The 24,547-nt window shown below is 45.8% G+C and overlaps 1 pseudogene; it reads right to left on the minus strand.

Moving 5' to 3' along the window:
• Window positions 1-3,085: 3,085 nt before the first annotated feature.
• Window positions 3,086-24,547, minus strand: LOC129012373 (large ribosomal subunit protein eL15-like; annotated as a pseudogene).

Here is a 24,547-nt window from a genome sequence, read left to right on the forward strand (position 1 = left end):
AAACTCTTCCTCCTGATTTCAAACAAGTCTCATGCCTCAGCCTCCTGAGTAGCTGGGATTACAGGTGCACACCACCACACCCGGCTAATTTTTTGTATTTTAGTAGAAATAGAGTTTCACTATGTTTCCCAGGCTCATCTCAAACTCCTAAGCTCAGGCAATCCACCTGCCTTGGTCTCCCAAAGTGCTAGGATTACAGGCGTGAGCCACTGTGTCCAGCCCAAATTTGGATATCCATTTTCACTTAACTAAAAAATCTGACAACATCAGGCCTGTATTTTTTTACAGGGAAAAAATTGGTTGGGGCCAGGCATGGTGGCTCATGACTGTAATCTCAGCACTATGGGAGGCCAAGGTGGGAGGATCTCTTGAGTCCAGAAATTCAAGACCAGCCTGGGCAACATAGCAAGACCACGTCTCTACAAAAAAATAAAAAAATTAGCCAGGCATGGCAATGTCTGCCTGTAGTCCCAGCTACTTAGGAGACTGAAGTGGGAGGATCCCTTGACCCCGGGAGTTCAAGGCTGCAGTGAGCAATGATCACATCACTGCTGTCCAGCCTGGGTGGCAGAGTGAGACCCTGTCTCCAAAAACAAAACAAAACAAAAGTCAATTGGAGCTGAGTAGCATTTGCGCCCATTGAGTACCACTTTGACCTTCAGGTTGGACTCCCCGGGCCCACTTCCTCATTCCCATCACAGGACTGGCCCCCAGTCTTTAGTTTGCTTCTCTTGCTCTAATGCTCTAAATAATCATTCAAAGCAGTGGTTCCCAACTTTTTTAAGTATGAGAGCCCCTTTGTAAAATAACTTTCTCTCTGTAAATATGAAACTAGTATTTACAGAGGCATGCTCACAGCAGGAACACAAGAAACACAGAAAAGTAACAGACAGAAGACAATATCACCCACACACCCAACGTCTAGAGCTAAGCGCTGTTTGCATTTAGTGGATATGGGGGTACTTGAAATTTTTATGGTTCTCACACATTCGTAGTTTTGTATATAGTAAATACTGACTGACCAAAATAAGACGTCATAGAAACTACAATGATTTTAGAAACACTTGACAGAATGAGGTTTCCCTCAGTACATGAGCACTGATGGCCATTTGAAAAATAGCCATACATGTACAGAGACACTCATTACAGATGCACTGCATGGGACTCCTTGGCGCTCACATGGAGGTTCAAATGCTTGTCTAATATTTGTGGGCCCAAAACCTCTACTTTAAGGAAGTAGAGTAATGACCACAAAGTGTGCCACTTTGGCTACATGGTACTATAGATACTCTCAGGAGCTCTTATCACAACTAGGTCCTGGATAAATTAAAGAAAACATATATTTTAATGTATTGATGGGATTATTGGAAATAAGTAAAGTTTTGAGGGCTGTGATAAATAAATAAATGTATGCCAGAGGACTGAAACCAAAGCAAGGAATGGTAATAAACAAGTAAATTGAATATTAACTATAAAACAGGATTGTCCTGAGTCTGAAGACCTATATCAGCACGACCAATAGAAAACTAACTTTTGGTCAGGTGTGGTGGCTCATGCCTGTAATCCCAGCACTTTGGGAGGCCAAGGCGTGTGGATCACTTGAGGTCAGGAGTTCAAGACCAGCCTGGGCAACATGGTGAAACTCCGTCTCTACTAAAAATACAAAACTTAGCCAGGCGTGGTGGCACACGCCTGTAGTCCCAGCTGCTCGGGAGGCTGAGGCAAGAGAATTTCTTGAACCTGGGAGGCAGAGGCTGCAGTGAGCTGAGATTGTGTCACTGCACTCCAGCCTGGGTGACAGAGCGAGACCCTGTCTCAAAAAAAAAAAAAAAAAGAAAAAAGAAAACTAACTTTCAGACTCTTATCAAACTAGAAGAGCTGAACCTGAGACATCCATACTGAGCTTTGGATTCTCTTAACAGGCAAGCAATGAAAAAAAAAAAAAAGCGTAGAAAAAGCACAAAATAAAATGATATAGACAAGTCCAATTTTTTTTTTTAGTTTAATAGACATTTATTCCTTTAGTTGAACAACCTCTACACAATCAAAATGTATGACTTAATATCTTTTCTTTTTTTGAGAAGAAATTTGGTCTCAAGAACTTTTATGAACTTGCTATGAGTACTTCCCAGAAATCAATTAACTGATCCTTTTGAAACAGCTAGAGAAGATAGGAGAAAATTGGTTCAGAGAAACGAGCATTTAAATTAAGTCAGCAAAGTCAGAATTTAGAATTTGGCAATTCCTTGTCTACATTTCCTTTACACTCAAATTCACCCTGGAAAACAGTAGCCTAGCCTCCTGGAAGACATGATACGAACAGAAATGCAATGTGGTGGTATACTTACAGTGAAAGTGGGCGTAGAAGTGATGGCCCAACTTTGTGGAACGGTAGGGATTTTTAGGGTACTTTGGCCAGGAATAAGAGAAACAATTGCAGAAAACACATATGGTTGGAATCCATGCACTTGTATGACTTTTTCTGTAGCCTATGAGAGTTGACAGAGTAGGTAACCCAAGATGTTTTTAAGACTGCCTGGACTAAAAATGAGGTACTTATAGCCAACTACTTTCCCCACTAATGTGACTGAAAGGATTCATAATGATCGCAAATTAGTGTTACGGTTAAGTATTTTAGGGTTGACGTCTGAGCTCACACTTGAAAGGTATTTATCTAATGGCCACCGGCTCGCCAGCTTCCCACCCTAGCATTGATTGCTAGCTTACCAACTTTAGGGCTAATAATTTTATCTCATATTCAATTTCAAAACACACCAGTGTTAAAACCACGACCACTAACCACTGAATGCCATGAAGCGATGGCACTGACCCAGGGGCTTTCACCTTTTATGTGAACCTAAAATGGTACCGTAGAGACTGAGGCAATTTTCTTCACGCTAACCCAGATTGGTGCCCATAATTTTCTGAATACACCATCACTTATTGTCTTCAAACATTATTGCACTTTAATTTTCTTGACAAAGCATTCAGGAAACAATCTGCAGACTAGTTTTAACAGAAAAATAACACCCGTAAGCAGACATGACTGTCCTAAATTGTTTATTAGACATGAATTTTACAAACTTTATTTATATTCACAGTAACGGTGGAGCTGGAGAGTATTGCGCCTTCTCCAAGCTGCCCGGCGAGAACTGCCAACAGTGTGGTGGAACTTATGGCCCTTTCCAAGGCCACGGCTCTTTCAGCCTGCAGATGTCAGCCCACGCATCTCCCTGTGCTTGTGGACTGGTTTGGTGATCCATTGGGTGTCAGGATTTCTTCTGATAGCTTTATGGAATGGATTAATGAGGATAACCTCAAAAAATTTGTATGTGGAATCTTCACCAACCCAGTAAGAATTCAGGACTCTTAAAGAGCCCCACAGTGGCATCCAGCTTGCTCCTCTGCAACGGACTGAAGGCTTCGAGCAAACTTTAGCTGGTTAACACCATGATGGACAGACTTGCCGTAAGTTGCACCCTTAGGAACCGGGTGTTTTCGGCCACCACGGCGAACACGAATCCTACATATAATGTAAACTTGTTTGGCCTTGTAGCCCAGTCAGTGCGCTTTATCAGGCCAGGTGGGGCAGGGAGCACTGTGGAGAGCGGAGAGTTGGCGGTACTGCCAGCAGCGGACCCTCAGAAGAAAGCGCGTGACATCAGACTGCTTCTTTCTCCATAGCTCCTGGATGCATCTTGGCTTACCTGATGGCTGCCTCCAGATGGAAAGGAAAGAGCTGTACTACCCCAAAGTCCAAATATTTTAATAATCACAATAAATGTAAGTGGACCAAACCTACCAGTCGAAAGACTAAGATTGTCATGTTAGATTTTTTCTAAATTTAGCCATATATTAATTATAAGAGACGTAGATGAAACTAAGAAAATAGAAAGTTTATAAGTAAAAGTAGGATAAGAGATACATCAGAAAAATAATAATAAGCATCAAACAAAATAGCTTTTAAGAAAAATGCATTATTAAAGGTAAAGAGGGTCAATATACAGTGATAAGAAGTTTAATTCACCAGTAAGATACAACAGTTATCTAAATCTAAAAAATATAAAACAAAAATTGAAAATAACTACAAGAAGTAGTTCAATCTGCCACAATAGTTGGAGATTTTAATGCACCTGAATTAATCACTGATAGGTCAAAAAGACAAAATGTGTAAAGACATAGAAGATTTCAATTAAAATTGACAGGCATGACTTAATGAACATAATCCCCCAACAGTTAGATTATACTCATTCTTCTCAAGCACATGTGGAAATGCTAACCTGTGTTTTAAGATTTCTTACCATTTCAAAAAATTGACTTCTAACTTAGTTGCATTGTGGTTAGAAAATATGATTGAAAGGTATACACTTTATTAGGCTACAAAATGTGTCATTGTATTGAAAACAATCAGTATCATACAGATATCTGTGGCCTCTGATCACAACAGAATTTAAAAAGTAGGTATAGATAATACAAAGACACATTTTAGTAATTTTTTTTTTGAGAGTCTTGCTCTGTCACCCAGGCTAGAGTGCAGTGGTATTATCTCGGCTTACTGCAGCTTCCTTCTCCCAGGTTCAAGCAATTTTCCTGCCTCAGCCTCCTGAGGCTTCCACGGCTTCCAGCCTATTTTATTTTTAAATAGAGACAGGATCTCGTTATGTTGCTGAGGCTGGTCTGAAACTCCCAGGCTCAGGTGACCCTCCCACCTTGGCCTCCCAAAGTGTTGGTTTTATAGGTATGAGCCACCACACCCAGACTCTCTATTCTGTAACAATACTTAAGTCTATGTATTCCCTTTCAAAGGACTATTTTTGCTTCATAACTGAATTTTCAACATGTAATATCTTCAGCAGCATTCAATTCTAATTATTTTTCAGTTTACATTACTATTTTTTATTTCATTCCGGTGTTATTTTGAAGTGTGCTTTTAAATTTCCAGACATTACTAAAATTTGGCTGGGTGTGGTAGCCAACGCCTGTAATCCCAGCACTTTGAGAGGCTGAGACGGGCAGATCACTTGAGCTTAGGAGTGTGAAACCAGCCTGGGCAACATGGCAAAATCCTGTCTCTACATAAAACACAAAAATTAGCCAGCTGCGGTGGTGTGTGCATGTAATCCCAGCTACTCAGGAGGCCGAGGCAGAAGGATTACTTGAGCTCTGGAAGTGGAGGTTGCAGGAAGCCAAGATCACACCACTGCACCCCAGCCTGGGCAACAGAGCAATATCTTGTCTCAAAAATACATAAATAAATAAAATAATTTTTTTAATAAAAAGAAAATATACCCCCCAAAAACATAGAAGGAAAGAGACAATAAAGATAAGAATAGAAATGACTGAAATAGGAAAAAAAGATACAATAGAGCAGATCAATAAGGCTAAATCTTGGTTCTTTGAATAAAATAATAAAATAGTCAAGTTTCTGGTAAGACTGATTAAAAAAAGAAAGCTCACACACCCAACAATATTAGAAATGAAAATGAACCAAAATTAGAGTGACAACAGAGATTTAAAATAGTAGACCAATAAAATATTATGCAAATCTTTATATCGAAAATTCAAATTCTAAGATGAGATAGTGAAATTCTTAGGAAAAAATGTAACTCCAAAATTGATTTGAAAATAATTTAAAAGCTCAAATTTTTATTTAACCATATAAATATGAATAAGTGTCTGGGTGCAGTAGCACGCACCTGTCATCCCAGTTACTTGAGAGACTGAGGGAGGATTGGCTGAGCCCAGGAGATCAATGTTACAGTGCTCTATTATTGCACCTGTAATAGACTCTGTACTCCAGCCTGGGCAATATAGCAAGACCCTGTCTCAAAATTTAATAAATGATTAAGAGGTTAACTATCTTTCTATTGAAAAATAATTTCATGTCATAGATATATATGTGTATATCCACATATATATATGTGGATATACACATATATATATCCATCCCATACACACACACACACACACACACACACATATATATATACACACACACGGGACCTGCAATTATATATATATGTGTGTGTGTATATGTATTATTTTAAACAGGGGAGTTCTACCAAACTTTCAAACTCATTCCAATCTTACATAAAATCTTCTGGATATTAGTAAAAAACAATTCATTTTATGGGGCTAAAAATGAGTTAGGTGTTGAGAATGAGAAAGGAATGAATAAGAGAAAGGAATAGGACAAGTTAGTCTTATTCATGAATATGAATACAATAGTCCTACATAAAATATTACCAAACAGAATCTGGTGATGAATAAAAATGATAATACATGAGAAACAAGTGGGTTTAATTCCAAAAATGCAAAGATGATTTAGTACCAAGAAAAAAAATTATAAATATTCACTACTTTAACAGATTGAATAAACAAACCATTTATTTTGAACTTATGTGTCAAAATAAAAATTTAGACTGAACACCGTGGCTTAAGGTTGTAATCCCAGCACTTTGGGAGGCCGAGGTGGGCAGATCACTTAAGGTCAAGAGTTTGAGACCAGCCTGGACAACATGGCAAAACCCTGTCTCTACTAAAAATACAAAATATTAGCTGAGTGTGGCAGTGCCTGTCCGCAATCCCAGCTACTCAGGAAGCCAAGTCATGAGAATAGCTTGAGCCAGAGAGGCAGAGGTTGCAGTGAGCCAAGATCATGCCACTGCACTCCAGCATGAGAGACAGAGTGAGAATCTGTCTCAAAAAAAAAAAAAAAAATTGAAAAATTTAATACCCATTTATAGTTAATCAATTAAATAAAAATTACCAAAATAGAAAATGGAAGGGAGCTTTTTTGACAAGGTGAAAGTATCTACCAAAATCACCAATCTTAATGGTGATAAGTTAGAACCTATTTCTAAGAAACTGGAGATAAGACAAGAGTGTATTCTATCATTACTATTGCCCTAGAGGTCTTAGCCAGCGCAATAAGGCAGGAAAAAGATGTAATGATTGGAAAAGAAGAAATACAACTGTTATTCACAGATAATGTGATTGTTTACATAGGAAATCCAAAAGAATCTACAAATTATTGAGATTAATGAGAGTTCAGCAAAGTAGCTAGATATAAAGTCAATAACTTAAACACTGAATTTCTATGTAATACAATAAGCAATAAGCAGTTAGAAAATGTAATTTCAAAAATAATACCTTTTATAATAGCAAAAAAGATAAACGGCACCTTGGGATAATTCCCTCCCCTCCCCTCCGCTCCCTTCCCTTCCCTTTCTTTTTTTCTGTGTTTTTTGTTTTTTTTTTTTGTTTTTTTTTTTAGACAGGGTCTTGCTCTGTCACCCAGGCTAGAGTGCAATGGCACAGTCCTAGTTCACTACAGCCTGGTCTCAAGGGATCCTCCCACCTCAGCCTTCTGAGTAGCTAGGACTGCACGCATGCACCACCACACCCAGCTAATTTTTTTTTTAAATTATTTTTTGTAGAGATGGGGTCCTGCTACATTGCCTATACTGGTCCCAATCTCCTGAGCTCAAGTGATCCTCCCACCTCGGCCTCCGAAAGTGCTGGGATTATGAGCATGAACCACTGTACCTGGCCGATAATGATTTCATAAACATGGAAGACCTTTGGGAGAAAATTGTACAATGTTAGAGAAAAAACATTAAAGTCATAAGCAGATGAAGAAACATTTTCAGTTCATGGCTGGGAAGACTTGATATGCTGAAGATCTCAAGTATCCCCCAATTGAGCCACAGACTTAATACAATTTCAATAGAAATCCCAATTGGATTTTTTTCAAGGAACTGAACAAATTGATTCTAAAATTTATATGGAAGAACAAAGGCCCAAGAATAGCCAAGACTTTCCTAAAGAAGCCTGAAGTAGGGCAGTTTGCCCGGACAACGTTGGAATTTATTGCAGAGCTATTTGGATTATGGCAGTATGCTGTTGGCACAGAGAAACTGACCAGGGAAGCAGAATGAAAAAGCTCAGAAACAAACCCAAACACTTTTGGTAACCTGATCTGTGGCTGCAGTGGCTTTGCAGGCCAGGAGAGAAAGGAGGGACTAATCTGTCAAGGATCCTAGAGGAAAGTGGTCCCTTATCTCCCATCACAGATAAAAACTAGATGCAGATAAATTAAATATGTAAATGAGAAAGGCACAGTTTTCAAACTTTCAGAAGAAAGTATAGGGGGATATTCTTGTGACCTCCAAGTGAGGAAGTATTTTCTGCATAAAGACAATTGTAGAAGATAAGATTGGTAAATGTGACTACAGTAAACTGTTGTTCATTAAATTCACTCTCAACAAACAAACCACAAACGAAGAAGACAATAGCAGCACTGTAACGAAGGATTATAATCCAGGATACATAAATAACTACTATAATCTAATTTGAAAAAAACAAGCAACCTTATAGAAACAATTTTGATATTAAAAAGGGATCTTCCTATCCCCCAAGACATAAACAGAGCAATTCTTTTGATTTTTGGTTGTCTCTGAGTTTGGTGCTAAGAAAAAGAGAAAATATATATTTTACCCAAGAGTCCTTTTACTTGAGAAATGGGTCACTAACTTCTTTGAGGAATGCTATGAAGGAGCGGGGCAGGGTTGTGCAGAGGTGGGGATGTGTAGCGACTCAAATGCAGGTAACCTGGCTCAAGAGGAGATGTAAGTCAGGTGAGATAGTCAAACTGTTTTGTAAATAGGAAAATAAAAATTCTAGTTTTCTAATTCCCTTCTAGAATACAGTAATTATTAAGTTAATGGGATTAACATATGTGCAAAGGATTTTACAAAGGGTAATTTTTATCAGCAGTAGGGTGGGGTCCCTTCCCAGCCAGAGTTATCCTGCTTCCAAAACTTGGTTCTACTGTGAGCTAGAGTAGCCTCCAGGAGCAAAAGCAGGAAGGACTGAGAGTAAATGTGCCTGTGGCGGGAGTTTTACAGACTCCCAGTCATTTAGTTTGCAAGCTGAGACAGCAGCCAGGGAGCAAGCTGCGGACACTGAGCTTCAGGTTCCTCTCCTATGGAAATGGGGTGACAACACCCACCCTCAGGATGTGATGAGATCACCTGTGTCACCTGGGTAGCGCACAGCCTGGCACATGGTATTAATAGTATCTCAGTCAAGTTCTGTCGCCTCCTTCTTTCTTGGGAGACATCTGCTGAGGTTTCAGTTTCTTCCTTCCTCTTAGCCTCCTTTGCTTGTCCCCTTTTTCCTACTCTTCTCCCTTCCACCTTCCACCTTCCACAAATATTTAGCCAGCAGTTTCCAGCTACATGTTGATTTCCAAACCCTAAACGGGGATGCAAGTGACTGTATCACAGAGCACACAGCCGTGAGAGCCATTAGACCTGGGAGAGACAGCTATAGTCGTGATGAAGATTAACATCAATAAAATAAACAATTACAGTAATGAAACTTGCCGCAATTTAACCATCACTTAATCTGTGCCAAGGTTTGCCTACTTTATCCCATTTAATCCCCATTCTTTCCCTAGGACCCTGGCAGCATTGTTATGCCCAGTTTGTGTAACTTGCTGAGGTCTCAAGGCTTGTAGTAGCAGGAATGTGCATTTGCTGTAGGTCTGTCAGTTACTGTTGCGCGGTGGTTGGGATCATGGTCCCTGGGCTGAGATTCCCAAGCCTATCACCTACCAGCTTTCGAACCACAGGCAAGTCCCTCTGACTGCTGTGAGACTCATGTCATCATATTAAAATGGGGCTTGGAAGGGCACAGTGGCTCACGCCTTTAATCCCAGCACTTTGGGAGGCCAAGGCGGGCGGACCACCTGAGGTCAGGAGTTTGAGACCAGCCTGGCCAACATGGTGAAACCCCATCTCTACTAAAAACACAAAAATGAGCCGGGCGTGGTGGTGAGCACCTGTAGTCCCAGCTACTTGGGAGGCTGAGGCAGGAGAATCGCTTGAACCCAGGAGGCAGATGTTGCAGTGAGTAGAGGTTGCAGTGAGTGGAGGTCACGCCACTGCATTCCAGCCTGGGCGACAGGGTAAGACTCTGTCTTAAAAAAAAATTTAAAATAAATAAATAAATAAATGGGGCTAACTTCAGCTTTAGAGCATTTTTGCAAGGATTCTACTATCAGCTAGAAATACCTAAAGAACTTAGAACAGTGTCTGGCACACAATTTGTGAGGATTAAAAGCACCAATTCATGTAAAGCGCTTAGAGTTGGGCTTGACACAGAGTAACTGCTATCTAACTGCTTGTTATGATTATTGTTTTTGTTGATAGGGATGATCCTGGGACCACCCAGGTTGCAGATATGACCCTGCTTATCAATGTGAGGATGTCACTATGGGCTTGCGGAGCCACAGAACCAGATCAGTCATGATCTGAGTCCTGAGTCAGAGCTTCAGCAGCACACAGTCTTCTTCCAGCCTGGATGTCTTTGGGGAAAAAAAGTAGACTTTACACAAAAATCTGAATATCCAGTTTCTCTTGGAAAACTAGATCTGGCAGCCCTGGGCCCACATCCTGTAGGGGACAATCAGTTTTCTCTTTAAGGCTAGCATGTGTGGGTCTTCCCTGCCAGCCTCAGTAGTGGGGCATCACTTACCTGGTCCCTATAGGCAGTGCAGTTGGTGACCCATGTTGGACGTCTCTCAGGAATACAGAAGAGGGTGTGACTTCTTCTTTTTTGTTTTTTGGGTGTTTTGTTTTGTTTTTTTAGATGGAGTTTCACTCTGCCGCCCACTCTAGAGTGCAGTGGTATGATCTTGGCTCCCTGCAGCCTCCACCTCCTGGTTCAAGCAATTTTCCTGCCTCAGCCTCCTGAGTAGCTGAGATTACAGACGCCTGCCACCATGCCTGGCTAATTTTTGTGTGTGTATTTTTTTTTTTTTAATAGAGATGGGGTTTCACCATGTTGACCAGGCTAGTCTCTAACTCCTGACCTCAGGTGATCCGCCCACCTCGGCCTCCCAAAGTGCTGGGATTATAGGTGTGAGCCACTGAGCCCAGCCGAGGTTGTGACTTCTTGCATGGTCCAACAAGGGTAAGAAGAACTTCTAAGAGAAGGTGACATTTCAGCAGGTCTTTTCAAAAAATTATGAGATATAGCATACGTAGTGAAGAACATAAAATATATACCCATAGTTGAAAGAACAGGAAGACCTGGGTGCACTGGCATGTGCCTATAGTCCCAGCTATTCAGGAAGGAAGATCACTTGAGGCCAGGAGTTTGAAGCTGCAGTGTGCTATGATCACATCTGTGAATAGCCACTGCACTTCAGCTTGGGCAACATAGTAAGACCCCCAAAACATCATTAAAAAAAAAAGAAAATGTATACTCGTTTACCTACTACCAGGTTGAGAAATTGAACATCACCTGGATCTCAGAACCTTGGTACCTTTTTGGCCCCTGGACCGGCAGAAGCAGCACCAGCCTCCTGTTGGGGCTAGCTGAAAATGCAGCATCTCCAGCTCCTCGCCAGCCCTAAGGAACCAGGTGACGCATGTGCGTGTTAGAGCTGAAAGGCTACTTCTGCAGCTCCGTGTACAATTCTCAGTTGTGCCCCTCTGTTTCCTGACACCAGAAGAGTCTCTGTCCAACTTGTAGCAGCTTTTCCACTTGTGTATGTATTTCCCCAGAATCCTGTTTCATTTTGAACAGCAGCATGAACCTGGTTGTCTCTAGGGCAAATCCCTTTCAGCTTCCCATTGAGCTCTGTGGAAAGGATTTCACAGGGAGGGCAGATGTGGCCCCCTTTGACCCCATGGGGCATCTGGAGGGCCTGCCACGTGATCAGGGACAGAGATCAGCAAGTGGCTGCTCTGTAGTTTCTGCTTGCAAGCTCAAGAGTAGGTCAAAGCAGAAGACTCCTTGGGGCTGGCATGAGTGTCTCCACTGGACCCAGACCCTGCTGGAGACAGCAGAAACTTCATCAGCTCACAGTCAAGAGCAAGATTGGGTCAGGCCAGGCTTGCCACAACAGCGCTTTGACAGTGGGGATATTAGTGATGGCACCATGGACAACCTGCTTAGGAGACCTCAGGACAGGGGGATCCGTGGGGAGTTGCACTGAGCCAAGAGGCGCAGCCAGTCCAGATTGGCCCCTTTGTTGAAACAAACTCCACGTTGTTTCCACCTTTCCTGCTCTTGCCATTGTGTGTGGAATGGTCTTCTTTAAAAATCCCTTTACTGGCCAAGTGCAGTGGCTCACACCTGTAATCCCAGCCCTTTGGAGCCTGAGCTGGGAGGATTGCTTGAGGCCAGGACTTTGAGACCAGCCTGTTCAACATAGTGAAACTCTATCTCTACAAAACAGAAAAAGCCAGGTGTGGTAGTGCACACCTACAGTCCCAGCTACTTAGGCTGAGAAGGGAGGATTGCTTGAGCTCAGGAGTTCGAGGTTGCAGTGAGCTATAATCGCACTACTGCATTCTAGCCTGAGCAACAGAATAAGATCTTGTCTTTAAAAAAAATCCCTTTAATGTAACTTAATGGGATTCTTTAAGGGAGTAGAATTTAAAATGTATGTTCAGGTTGGTGGTTCATGCCTGTAATCCCAACACTTTGGGATGAGGTGAAAGCATTGTTTGAGGCCTGGAGTTCAAGACCAGCCTGGGCAACGAAGTAAGGCCCCATCTCTACAAAAAATTAACAAAACTTAAAAAAAGAAAAAACAATAGAATGTGTTCTGCCCTCTTGAGCCCAGAAAGTCTTGGCCAGGTCTCTGGACGACAAGGAAGGTTCGGGAAGGCATTCAGGAAACGTGTTCCTGAAGGACTGGGGATATGTGAGGGGTGACTGATAGTGTGTTCCTTTCATAGGACTGCTACAAAGTGCCACAAATAACACAGATTTATTCTCTCATATATCTAGAGGCTGGAAATCCAAAATCAAGGTGTTAAGAGGGCTATACTTGCCCTGAGACGCTGGGTAGAATCATTCCGTCTGTCCTCTTCTTTTTCGCTTTTTTTTTTTTTTCTTTTTTGAGATCGAGTCTTACTCCCTCACCCAGGCTGGATTGCAGTGGCGTAATCTCAGCTCATTGCAACCTCTGCCTTTTGGGCTCAAGCAATTCTCATGCCTCAGCCTCCTGAGAAGTTGGGACTATAGGCACGCACCACCATGCCTGGCTATTTTTTGTTTGCTTGTTTGTTTTGGTATTTTTAGTAGAGTTTCACCATGTTGGCCAGGCTGGTCTCGAACTCCTGGCCTCAAGTAATCCACCCGCCTCAGCCTGCCAAAGCGCAGGGATTACAGATGTAAGCCACCATGCCTGGCGGCTGTCCTCTTCTTAGCTTCTGGTGGTGGCTGGCCATCCTTGGTGCTCCTTGGTTTGCAGCTGCGTCACTCCAGTCTCTGCCTCCATTATCACACGGCCCTCTCCCTGTGTGTCCTTCTGTCTCCTCTCCTTCTTTTTTTTAATTTTTATATTTAGAGATGGGGTCTTGCCATGTTGCCCAGGCTAGCCTCAAACTCCTGGCCTCAAGCCATCCTCCTGCCTTGGCTTTGCAAAATGCTGTTATTACAGGTGTGAGCCACTGTACCTGACCCTCTCCTCTTCTCCTAAGGACATCAGTCATTGGATTTAGGACCCACCTAATCCAGTATGACCTCATCTTAACGAATAACATCTGCAAAGCTCTATTTTCAAATAAGCTCACATTTTGAGATCCCAACTGGATGTGAATTTTGGGGGGACATTAGTCACCCCAATGCAGATGTGTGGCTGGATCTCAGGGGGAGGTGACAAGGTGAGATGGCAGGAGACAGCCAGAAAGCAGATGAAGGGCTGAGTTCCCAGACTTCCCTCACTATTTGGCCTTTATTCTTGGCCCATGGGGGGTTTTAAGGTTGACAGTGATGGCACAGGTTTGTTTTGGAGCAGGCAACATCCTGCCCCACCCCCATGCCCTTTTGTATCTCCACGTTTCTCTTTGCCTGTGATGAATTGTCCCATTCTCCCAGGCTCATGCCAGTGCCTCTGTGGACAGTCTCTGGCCAGCCCCGCCTGGTGAGTCTACCTCCCAATCCCTGCTCTGGCCTCCCTGGCCCTGGGCTCACGAAGCTTGGCTGGCTTGGGCTCTGCAGCGTAGCCTCTCTCTACGTTGTGCTGGGGCACCTTGGGGGCTAGGACTAGCTCTCATTCATTTCTGTATCCCCTGTACCCAGCAAGGGTAAGGCACAGTGGATGGAACATAGAATGGGAAGCCTGAGAAGATAAGACTCAGAGCCAATGCATCAACTTGCCATGGTCATTTTCCAAGGGGTATTTTCTGCATTGCTGTGAGTGATTTTTTTTTCCAGATGACAGATTCTTTACAGTCCCTCTCTGAAGTTATGAAATTAAATGTCCTTCTAAACATGCGCCTGTCCCTCAGCAGCCAGAAGAAGGGACGTCCACCTTTGGAGGCTGCACATCCCTGTGCCCCAGGCTCTGAAATCCCCACCTGCCTGGCCTTCCGGCCAGCAGCCCCCACGTTCCAGGCTGCCTGCTGCTGAGACCCCTCTGTTTGCAGCCCTCCTCTTTGATGACAGGCACCCACGTTGCCAAGACAAGGCATGGTCATAAAATCAACTGTCCACAGCCATTTAGTCTAGGCATGGTTAATGCCAAAACTGGCTTCCAAATTGACAGTTAATGAGGGAAAATGACGAGGGGGCGTGTTAACAGACACAGGCTCAAGGTAATAAACAGGCCGTTAAAGTCAGGTAGTAAACAGCTTGCCAAGGACCATTTATGAATTTATTTTTTTGAAGGAGAAAAAAATTAACCAACAAGGTTGGTCACCTTTGGTGACTGGGTCTGACTGGCAGTAGGAAGAAGTGAGAGATTCCTGGGAGACCTCAAATATCTCAGGAGGCCCCCTCAGGCTGGGATGTGCAGACGTGCGGGTGGAGCCAGGGACATGGGCTCACAGTGGGCTCGCTGTGGGTTCCCATGGACACGCTTTGGTCCCACCTGTTCCTCATGCCCTTGGATGTTGGATGGGGTGTCAGGAATCCCAGCAGTGGTCCTGGTTCTGTCTCTGGTTGATGCTGGGACTTGGAAGAAGTTACCTGATTTTCCAGGCTAGCTGCAAAGACCAGGATGAACTCGATGATCTCTGTAGAGGCTTGTGCTGAGTTACATAGTGTCCCCAACCCCCTAAAATTCATGTCCTTCCTAGAACTTCGAATTCCACTGGCCGGGCACGGTGGCTCACGCCTGTAATCCCAGCACTTTGGGAGGAGGAGGTGGGCAGATCACCTGACATCAGGAGTTCAAGACCAACCTGGCCAACATGGTGAAACCCTGTCTCTACTAAACATACAAAAATTAGCTGGGCGTGGTGGCGGGTGCTTGTAATCCCCGCTACTCGGGAGGCTGAGGCAGAAGAATCGCTTGAACCCAGGAGGTGGAGGTTGCAGTGAGCTGAGATTGCGCCATTGCACTCCAGCTGGGTGACAAGAGCAAAACTCCATCTGAAAAACAAAAACAAAAAACAAATCTGTAGCTCTAAAAGCTCTGCAGGGGGTGCAGATGAAAGTGGATTTCTGGAGGGCGGGCATAGAGAATTCCCATAAACCAGTGGCCCCTCAACAAGGGGAGATTTTGCCCTCAGGGGACACCTGCAACATCTGGGGACATTTTTGGTTGTCACAACCAGATAGCAGGACGGGGGTGGTGTGCTCTTGGCACTTTGTGGGTAGAGGCCAGGGGGGCTGCTAAACATCCTACAGTGCACAGGACAGCCCCCCCACAAATTATGACTCAGGCCAAAATACCAACTGGGCAGAGGTTGAGAGCCCTGACGTACATGAATGTTGACTCGGAGGCCCATCTCTACTGTATCAGAACCAACCCAGGACTGCCTGTGTCCAGTGTAGGCCACCAGAGGTATGAGAGCTACAGAATGATCCAACTTGACAGGGAAAAATGATCTTATCTCTACAAAGTAAACCTTCCAGTTAATATAATCCCCTTCCCTCCTTCCCACACACACATGCACATATTATCAGAATCAACGTAACAGGGTTTGCCAAATTTGTATAGATGGCCACTGCTGGGCTCACAGGTGGGAGTAACAGGGTTAGTGTGGACCTGAGGTCAACACATTGGGGTCATTTAGTATAAAGACCCCGAGAGTTAATAGCTGGAAGACACTTGGAGGGGTGTGTGCCTCCTTTGTTCTCTTGATGCTGGGTGGTGTCTCTGGTCAGGGCTCTGGTCTCTTCACCAGCTTCCAACCCACAAGGATGTAGCCATGCCCACAGGCAACTGATGGACCATTGTTGAGACCACTACAGGGGCTCTGAAGTCACCCTAAAAGAAGATGTGGGTGAGAGGACAGGATATATATTGAAAGGATTAGTTTAGATAGATTAGATAATTTTATATTATTGCGTTGAATAATTCCATAATAAATATAGGTAAATTGAAAAGGTCACCACTGGTTGGTTTCCATGATATTACACCAAAGCCAGTGACATCTTCCTACTCCTTCCACTTCCTTTTTTTTTTCTAACTTCTTGCACCCTCATATTTCACTCGGCGGCAGACAGTTAAACTCTGGGATCTGGCTTCAGAGTGCTCCTTGGTGGCATAGCTGGCCTGTGGCCTTCTATAAGTGACGGAAGCTGCCGAGCTGTAAGATGAGAGTCAGCCATTACAACAGCATAGAAGTCCCAGCAGCACGAGGATGGAGGAGACCCCCCTAGCTATCTAAAGCACTTGGCTCAGCGCCTGGCTTGGAGGACATGCACCAGAAGCCCCCGAAATGCCTGCCTTATACCAGTATCCCTGAGGCAGAAGCAAGATCCCCGCCGCCCCCAAAGCACAGGCTGTGGGAGGCAGACAAACACACAGGCAAACACCAGAAGGGTGGCTTCCGGTTAGTGACTGGATCTGTCTGATCCTCCGTTTGGGCAGCTGTAAAATGGGAATAGTGCTTGTCTTTGCAAATGTTGTTGGGAAAATTAAATCAGATGAAACTCTGAGCAAGGTGTCTGGGGCTTTACACTTACTAAACCTCTCTCCAGGTTCTGGTCAGGGGCTGCTTTTCCTGACACTGAGGTATTCCAGGGCCTGGCCAGGAGGAGAGCTGGGTTCTCTGGTACTTGGTTATTGACACCTGAAGACCGCCAGGCCTATCTATGGATACACATGGAGGCCCGCATTTTAGAATAGGCAATGGCTCCCAGCATTCTGATCTTATAAAAGGAAGCCTGAGACCTGGATAGGAAAGTGACTTCCCACCCCCAAGATCAGCCAACAGGTCAAGGAGGTCAAGGCAGAGGCCCCACTTGCTCCTTTTCTTTTTTTTGAGATGGAGTTTCACTCTTATTGCCCAGGCTGGAGTGCAGTGGCACAACCTCTGCTCACTGCAACCTCTGCCTCCCAGGTTCAAGTGATTCTCCTGCCTCAGCCTCCTGAGTAGCTGGGATTACAGGCGTGCACCACCATGCCCGGCTAATTTTTATATTTTTAGTAGAGACGGGGTTTCTCCATGTTGGCCAGGCTGGTCTTAAACTCCTGACCTCGAGCCATCCACCCGCCTTGGCCTCCCAAAGTGCTGGGACTGCAGGTGTTAGCTGCCGCACCCGGCCTCGCTCCTTTTCCTTATGCTTTGCTGACAGCTTCATTCAGTAAGTGCTTGTGATCTCTAAGGTGCCAGGCTCTGTGCGAGGGGCCTAAATCCCGTGTCTGCCCTCCCCACCTGTAGTGGGTTGAATTATGGACCCCCAAAGAGATACAGCCAAGCCCTTTGGGTTTATCTTTGGTATATAAAGGTTCTTCTTCGTAGACGTAATCAAGAATCTATTTTTTTTTTTTTTGAGATGAAGTCTCACTCTGTTGCCCAGGCTGGAGTGCGGTGGCACGATCTCGGCTCACTGCAACCTCTGCCTCCCGTGTTCAAGCAATTCTTCCACCTTAGCCTCCTGAGTAGCTGGGATTACAGGCGCCTGCCATCATGCCCGGCTAATTTTTTGTATTTTTAGTAGAGACAGGGTTTCACCATGTTGGCCAGGCTGGTCTCGAACTCCTGACTTCGTAATCCGCCCGCCTCAGCCTCCCAAAGTGCTGGGATTACAGGTGTGAGCCACTGCGCCTGGCTTGAAGTAAACAAGAATCTTGACATAGGATTGTCATGGATTATCCAGATGGGTCCTAAATCAAATGATCAAGTAACCTTTTAAGAGACAGAAGCGGAGGAGAGAGAAGAGAGGGCCGTGGGAAGAGAGAGGTGAGGATCAGAGTGATGCAGCTACAATGAATGCCTGGAGCCACCAGAAGCTGGAGGAAGCCAGGAAGGATTCTCCCCTAGAGCCTCCAGAGGGAGCCTGGCCCTGACAACACCCTCATTTTGGATTTCTGGCCTCCAGAGCTGTGAGAATAAATTGTTGCTTTAAGCCGTCCAGCCTGTAGTAATTTATTATGGCAGCTCTAGTAAACTAATACCCCGCCCAGAGCCAATTAAGAAAGATACATGTCACCAGCAACCATTGCCACCACCATTAGAAAATATTAAAAATGAATAGAGCACCGAGTCCCCTCTAACTCTTTCAACTCACTTAATCCTCTAGACACAGCTGAAGCAGGTACAATATTATCCTATTTTATAGGTAAGAAAACTCAGAGTGTCCAGGAAGTCAGAAAATTAAACAAACTTCAGTTTGTTCCTGACCTCAGTTTGCTCTTGATTTCAGTGCTGGACTGTCCAACACCAGGGGCCAGTCAGCAGCTTCTCTTAGGTCCTTTCACCAAGCCAACTTTTTATAGAGACCTTGACCAGGCCAGTGGCTTTAGGGAAACTGAGTCAGCCAAGAAAGAATAATAATACCAACAACAGCAAGGACATTTACTGAGCATCTACTATGTGCCAGGCATTGAACAAAGTATATCCACGAATTGCCTCATTCTGTACTCCTAACAGCTCTACAAAGTAACAACTATTATTATTATCCTATATCACAGATGGGAAAACTGATGCTTCCAATACAGGCCTGTCTGGCCAGAGTTCATGTTCTCAAGTGACCAACCTCACTGCTGCTGCCTCTAAGAGGGGCACAGGACATTGGCTGGAGCATTGGCACATGGCTTGAGTATCATACTCTTCTTATGTCTTCCACTAAAGCTCTTAGAACATCATGAGGTGAGGCCGGGTATGGTGGCTCATGCCTGAAATCTCAGCACTTTGGGAGGCCAAGGCAGGCCGATCGCTTGAGACCAGGAGTTCGAGGCCAGTCTGGCCAACATGGAGAAATCCCATCTCTACTAAAAATACAAAAATTACCCAGGTGTGGTGGTGCGCACCTGTAGTCTCAGCTACTTGGGAGGCTGAGGCAGGAGAATTGCTTGAACCCAAGAGGCAGAGGTTGCAGTGAGCTGAGATTGCACCACTGTACTCCAGCCTGGGTGACAGAGCGAGACCCTGTCTCAGAAAAAATGAAAACAAAAACCAAACAAACAAAAAGCAACAACAAAAAAACATTGTGAGATGTTCACTTGTTCACTTGTTTGTTTTTCACTTGTTCATTTTCCTATGCTAGAAAGGAACCTCACCAAGGGCAGGGAGCAGGCCTGTCTCCATCTGTATTATGAGTCCAGTGCTTGGTACTGAGAAGGAGCTCAGCAACATTGGAGGATTAGTCAAGTATCTGTCACCCCACTGGACTCCGAACGCTTTGGGGCACCAGCATCTAGCATAGCTCGAGACTGAGAGCCTGCATAGCAAATGACCTCAAAGGAGCCATAAACATAAATATGGAGGAGACAGAAACCCAAGGGAGAATTCCTCCTAATCACAAATACCCCCATTTCTGGGCCTGATAGATGTAAATGAAAATGGTACTTAATTAGCTAAAACCAAAGCTGTCATCACCTAATCCAGGAGCCTGATAATAAATTTTCAATGCCTTCCACTTATACTCTGAATCAATGGTGCAGCTGCCCTGGCAGATGGAGGCAGTTGGAGACATCCACAGGCATCTGTCTTTCCAGGGAGCAACTGTGAACTTGGTGATTCCATTGGGGAAGTCTACTGCCACGGAGAGCACTCAGGTGCTGAGGAAATCTTCATTTCCAGTAAGGCAGACACCCCCGTTTGTCACCGTTGCCTAAAGAATGGTCATCATTAGGCTGGGCGTGGTGACTCACGCCTGTAATCCCAGCACTTTGGGAGGCCGAGGAGGGTAGATCATGAGGTCAAGAGATGGAGACCATCCTGGCCAACATGGTGAAACACCACCTCTACTAAAAATACAAAAAATAGCTGGGTGTGGTGGTGCGCACCTGTAGTCCCAGCTACTTGGGAGGCTGAGGCAGGAGAATCTCTTGAACCCAGGAGGCAGAGGTTGCAGTGAGCCCAGATCACGCCACTGCACTCCAGCCTGGTGACAGAGCGAGATTCCATCTCCAAATAAATAAATAAATAAATAAAATAACTGGTCATCATTGTTCTCTTAGGTCCAGCACTTAGCAGTTTGCAGAGCACATTCACAAGTCTTTCCTATGACTGCATGGATGGGGACAGATTGGAATGTGGCCCCAGTGTTATGGTTGAGGGAACTGAGGCCCAGAGGGCAGCCTAGACATGAGCTGTGTCTCCTGCCTTCTCACAAAGTGGTTGCCAGTGTGATTTCCCACCTCCGGGTATTACAGGATCTGTGGGGTGTCGATTTTTCTGGCCAGAAACCTCTGTGGCCATGGTGCCTTTGCCTGAGTTCTTGTCCTGCAACCAGGAAGAATGAGGTACCGAGACAAGTGAAGAGTGAAGAAGAAAAAGAATTTTATTTAGTGTTAGAACAGCTCAGAGAAGTGGGTAGCTCCTCTCTGTAGACAGGTTGTCCTGCCAAGTGCTCAACTCTCAGCAGAGAGGAGGCCCAGAGAGGGTGGCTCTTCTCTGCAGGCAAGTCATTTCGGCATCTCTGCAGGTCTCTGAAGCTCTCAATAGAGAGGGTAGCTCCTCTGCCAGCAGGTTGTCTCTGCAGCTGTCAGTTCTCTGCAGCTGGTCATCCCATCATCTCCAGCTATCACCAGAGAGGGTGCTCCTCTCATCCAGGTATCGTCCCATACAATTGTCTCTCTGCCCTCTTCGTCCTCTGGCCATCCTCTCACCTGCTCTGGCTGAGCCCAGGGCTTTTATGGACTTCAGAGGGGAGGAAGTGCATGCCGATTGGTCCATGGGTGGCCATGGGGGTGCCTAGAAGAGGCATTACAGTCCCCACTCCAGTCCATAGGACTGGCTGCCTGGCCCCCAGCCTTCAGGCCCTCGCTGGCCTCAAGATGTGGCCTTCCTGGGGATCCATCCCCTTCCACCAAGGAATTAATCTGCCTGCCGCTGCCATTCATGGCCCTGGGGCTCAGCCCTAACCCCCACTCTGAGATTGGAGCAGGTGCCAGGAGTGGAGAGAGGCTGGGCAGTGGGAGAAGACACCCCTGAGCCTGCAGGGATGGGTGGGTGGGGTCCTTCCTGAGTCCCTGAAGGGTGCAGGCTGTAGAGACACCCAGCTCCTGCACCTGGGAAGGTGGTCCCAGCAGCACCTGGGAAGGCCAATCCTGCCTACTGCTGGTCCTCCCCCAAAAGCACAGACAGGTTCATATCCACAGCTGCAATTTGGGCGGCTATAGCCCCACCCAAGAGGGTGAGGCTTCTGTCTGCTCTGTAGACCAGGAGGCCTGGGTCTGCAGCTGCAGTTTGAGTGGCTGCAGCGGCACCCAGGGACCTCCTGCACTAAGCCAGCCACTGCTCTGGCTGAGCCCAGGGCTTTTATGGACCTCAGAGGGGAGAAAGTACCTGCTAATTGGTCTATGGTGGCCACAGGGTGGCCTTGAAGAGGCACCATGTGTCCCCACTCCAGTCCATGGGACTGGCTGCCTGGCCCTCAGCCAGCGGCCTGGCCTCCTGCAGTGGCTTTGGCCCCTTTCCTGCCTCAGATAATCTAATTTAGTAGGTCTGTGAGTTGTCTCCAGGACCTGCCTTTTATTTTATTTTATTTTTAAAATTATTTTCTTCTTTTGAAATTTCAAATTTTATTTATTTTTTGATACAGATTTGGCTTTGTTGTTCAGGCCAGAGTGCAGTGGCACAAACATGGCTCACTGCAGCAGCCTCTGCCATCACAGGCACACCCCTCCTACTAGTGGGGCTTTCAGAACTTGCTCTCCTCTGAAGTCTAACGAAGCCATCTATGGGACCCCTGTCACAGTATTCCTCACCCTCCCTGGCCACCCCTCTCCTTTCCTCCTCCTGCTGGGCCCTCATGGGCTCCTGGGGGTCTGTGTTGCTTGCAGGGGCCGCTGCCTCGTGTAAACCCAGCCCCTCCTCACTCTCCGCACCCAGCAATCTTCCCTCTCTGCCCCAGTGCAGGAATCAGGACAGGGTTGTCCAGGAAGCTGCCCCCAACCCCCAGGCTGGTGGACTGACCTTTTTCTATACTCCGATGGCAACCAGATTCCAGAACCTTCTCTCCAAGGCTGGACGTGGAGGCAGACTCCATGTTGACACCAATTGAGGGCTGTGTGGTTGGGGTCCCAGCAGGAAGTGGTTGCCTCCACAGGGGGTGTCACTGAAGAGAGAAGAATGAAGGGACTGAGGCTGGGCAAGGTCGAGGGGTTCTCCAGGGGCTCTGAGGTGCCCCAGGGCAAGCCACAGGGTGGGGAAGTAGCTGTCACTGTTGCTAAGTCTAAGTGGACAAGAGGAGGGAGTAGCTCTAAGAGGGCTCCCTGCAGGAGCCACAGCCTTGCCCACCTGCTGCCTAGCAGTGAGGGAGGATGGGCAGTGGACACCCATCCTCCCTATCCTGCTGTCTCTGGTCCTTACCCTGCCTCTCACAGCCAAACCCCACAGGAAGCTGGAGGGCAAGGCACCTGGGGATGCCTTCCAGGAGGGTCAGCCTCAGGGTGAGCAGGAAGGGTGGCCAAAGTGGGAGGGTGACCTGGGGGCCAGTGTAGGAAATCCAGCAGGGAGGCATAAAGAAAAGCATAGGTGCCCACACTTGCCCATTCTACAGGTTGCCACCTGCAGTGGCTTTGGCCTCTTCCCTGCCTCAGATAATTTAATTTAGTAAGTCTGTGAGGTGTCTCCAGGACCTGCCTTTTATTTTATTTTATTTTTAATTTTCTTTTTAAAATTATTTTTTCTTGAAATACATATTTCAAATTTTTTTTATTTTTTATTTTTTGATACAGATTTGGCTTTGTTGCTCAGGCTAGAGTGCAGTGGCACAAACATGGCTCACTGCAGCCTCGACCTCCTGGGCTCAAGTCATCCTCCCACCTCAGCCTCCATAGTAGCTGGGACTACAGCTATGCACCATCACCTGTGTCTAACTTTTGAATTGTTTTAGAGATGGGGTTTTGCTATGTTGCCCAGGCTGCTCTGGAATTCCTGAGCTCAAGCTACCCATCAGCCCCGGCCTCTCAAAGTGCTGGGACTATGGGCATGAGCCACTGTGCCCAGCCTTCTTTTCTTTTGACTTGTAAATTTCTTGCACAGTAGAATCTGCTTTTTATTTTTTATTTTATTTTTATTTTCATTTATTTATTTATTCATTTTTGAGACAGAGTTTGTTCTTGTTGCCCAGGCTGGAGTGCAATGGTGCAATCTCCGCTCACTGCAACTTCCGCCTCCCAGGTTCAAGAGAGTCTCCTGCCTCAGCCTCCCAAGTAGCTGGAATTACAGGCATGTGCCCCCACGCTCAGCTAATTTTTTGTATTTAGTAGAGACAGAGTTTCACTATGTTGGTCAGGCTGGTCTTGAACTCCTGACCTCAGGTGATCCACCTGCCTCAGCCTCCAAAAGTGTTGGGATTACAGGCATGAGCCACCGCACCCAGCCAGAGTCTGCTTTTTAAAAATCAGTCCTCTTGGGTGGATTTTAAATGCAGTGTCAGCACAATGTCAGTATGCTTTTCAGCAGCAGGTTTTGAGATCAGACCTCACGGGGAGGTCTGAGCTCTGGTATTATCCCACTTCTGCTGTGTGACCTCGGCCCAGTCACTTCTATGTGTGAGGCCTCAGTTTCCCCAATACTAAACGGAAGGATTTGGAGTCTTCCAGCCTGAGGTGCCAGCCATGAAGCCAGCCCTGTTAACTCTTACCGAAGCTGTAGAGGGAAGATGGTGGTAGCACGGGGGTGGCTGTTCATTCCCCAACTCCAGATGTCCCTCAGCTCTTTGCAGTTGACAAAAGCCAAAGGGATCAAGCCAGCTGCCCAGAGGTACACAGCTGCGCTCCAGGGCAGTCTGGGAACTGTATGCTGTCTTGATAGCAATGCCTGAATGGATGTCATTGATGTTGGGCACTCAAGACAGACATGGAGTTTAAAGGGAAGGATGGGTTTATACGGATTCAGGGTATAGCCACACCCCACCTATTTGCCTCCATGGCAAAAAGGGGCTGGCTGGATGATGATGAGTGATAGCTTATAATCCTCGGGGAGCCTCACAGGTCTTCCTGTACCCCTTTCTTTGGTTGGAGGACACCTAGGTAGATACAGAGATGACCCGCAAAGGGAAGGGCTGCAGAGCAGTCTGTTCCCAAAGGAGACTGTGTCCCCAAGAGGCTCTCATGCCCACTTCCCTGAACAAGACCCGTGAGGACAGCAGAGAGGAGCACTCTCACCTCCAT

This window comes from Pongo pygmaeus, chromosome 15, assembly GCF_028885625.2.
Source record: "Pongo pygmaeus isolate AG05252 chromosome 15, NHGRI_mPonPyg2-v2.0_pri, whole genome shotgun sequence".
Lineage (NCBI taxonomy): Eukaryota > Metazoa > Chordata > Mammalia > Primates > Hominidae > Pongo > Pongo pygmaeus.